This window comes from Portunus trituberculatus, chromosome 41 (assembly GCF_017591435.1).
Source record: "Portunus trituberculatus isolate SZX2019 chromosome 41, ASM1759143v1, whole genome shotgun sequence".
In the NCBI taxonomy this organism is placed as follows: Eukaryota; Metazoa; Arthropoda; class Malacostraca; order Decapoda; family Portunidae; genus Portunus; species Portunus trituberculatus.
Genome location: NC_059295.1, coordinates 33,078,926 through 33,081,185, shown reverse-complemented (window position 1 = coordinate 33,081,185; position 2,260 = coordinate 33,078,926). Strand labels below are relative to the sequence as shown.

General features: G+C 43.8%; 1 pseudogene; it reads right to left on the bottom strand.

Moving 5' to 3' along the window:
• Nucleotides 1-734: 734 nt before the first annotated feature.
• The window catches only part of LOC123516709, a 26,205-nt pseudogene continuing 24,679 nt past the window's right edge, over nt 735-2,260 (bottom strand).

The window sequence follows — 2,260 nt, the reverse complement described above, 5'->3', positions numbered from 1 at the left end:
GATAGACAAACAGCGAGATAAGTAGATAGATTGGTAGGTGAGAGAACTGGGGACCGGAAGCTTCTTGTTGAATAGGTTAGACAGATGCATCGAAATATTTTGGTCACAAGACAGAATTCACACACACACACACAAAAAAAAGTAGATAGTGAAAAAGATAAATAGCAAAAAGAGGAAACAATATAAACAGAAAAAACTCACTATAGATAATTAACATGCAAAACATTCCTGCGCGGCCTTACTGAGTCGAAACCTTGTTAAATACGGAACAGCTAACAGTGATAAACAACGAAAAACTTGTAATCCTGCTGTAAACTGAAAATCCTTAAACGAAATCCATAGTAATGATACACACACACACACACACACACACACACACACATATTCTCTCCACAGTACTCTCACACACACACACACACACACACACACACACACACACACACACACACACACACACACACACACACACACACACACACACACACACACACACACACACACACACAGGGAAAGGGATTTTACTGCACATAAATAAGTTGAGTCTTAAATATGTCAGAGTTGGTTGCAATAATTGAATGAGTCACAAAGAGAAGATGCAGTAATTCTCTAGGTCAGAGAGAGAGAGAGAGAGAGAGAGAGAGAGAGAGAGAAAGAGAAAGGATGCTGGAAACCTCATCTAAAGCCAAGAATCACAATAAGGTTTTATTAAGATCATTTTTCTCTTTCCTTCTTCCTCATGTCTTATCCAAACCTCCCATCGCTAGAAAAATACGTCTCTCTCTCTCTCTCTCTCTCTCTCTCTCTCTCTCTCTCTCTCTCTCTCTCTCTCTCTCTCTCTCTAATTCCCTTTTGAAAACATATTTCTCTTACCTTTTTTCCACCTTTTTCCTCTTACCACCTGGAAATTTGCACTCACTAATTTTTGCTACAGTTCCTCCCTCTTTAACATTGATGCCTCTCATCCTTCCACGCTGCCCAGAAAATGTATTCCACTCTGGTATTCTCTCTCTCTCTCTCTCTCTCTCTCTCTCTCTCTCTCTCTCTCTCTCTCTCTCTCTCTCTCTCTCTCTCTCTCTCTCTCTCTCTCTCTCCTTCCTTTAATGTACTTTGTGAATATTTACATCTCCCCTTGTATGTTCCTCTCCTCCGCCGCCACTGCCGCCGCCGCTCCTCCTCCTCCTCCTCTTCCTCCTCCTCCTCTCCTCCTCCTCCTCCTCCTCCTCCTCCTCCTCCTCCTCCTCCTCCTCCTTTTCTCTCCACTCTATAAACTCTTAGCCGGCTTCCTTTTTTTTATTTTTATTTTTCTATATTTTTATTTATTTTTAGCTTTCTCCCTTGCTCTAAAAGTAAATTCTCTCTCTCTCTCTCTCTCTCTCTCTCTCTCTCTCTCTCTCTCTCTCTATGGTAAATGCACTTTTTCGATTCGATTTTATTTTCCCTTGCTCTGCCTGGTTGTTTTTATTTTGTATCTGTTCGCCTCTCTCTCTCTCTCTCTCTCTCTCTCTCTCTCTCTCTCTCTCTCTCTCTCTCTCTCTCTCTCTCTCTCTCTCTCTGGAAAACCAACCATTTCGCATTTCTTTCTTTTCCCCTCAATCTGTACATTTTCATTCGCTCTCCCTTCCTCCCCCTCTTTCCCTCACACTTCCCACCACCCCATCCCCTCTCTTTCTCTATTTTCTTTGCTCTTTAAAACTCCTCACGCTCCTACCAATTTTCTTATCCCCCACCTTCGCTTCCTCGTCTCAGCTTTGGGTAAAAACTTCCGATCTTTGAGTTCCCAGTGGTCGCTACACGCGGGAACCAAAATACTGATTCCCATTCTTCTTCCGCGCGATGCAAGCGGTGGTCGGCTCTCCGCAGTCCACCGCTGATCCTTTCCTTCTCTAAATTTCGTTGTGGTGCAGAGAAGCAGGGAGGAAAACAGGCTGGGGAGGCAGGGGAGGCAGGAGGGACTAACGTAGGAAGGAAGGCAGGCAGTCAGGCAGTCAGGCAGCCGTCTTCGTCCACTAATGCTCACTTTAGCAGACTGTAACAACTTCCCTATGCTTCGCTTCTTGCTTCTTTTCTCTCTCTCTCTCTCTCTCTCTCTCTCTCTCTCTCTCTCTCTCTCTCTCTCTCTCTCTCTCTTCTTTTCTTTTCTTTTCTTTTCTTTCACTTACAGTGGATATCAGGCAGTAATAACTTGCTTTCCTCTTCCTTAGTTTTCTTTCCTCTTCTTCTTTTTCCTTCTCTTTCTCCTCTTCCTCTTCCTCCTCTGTAT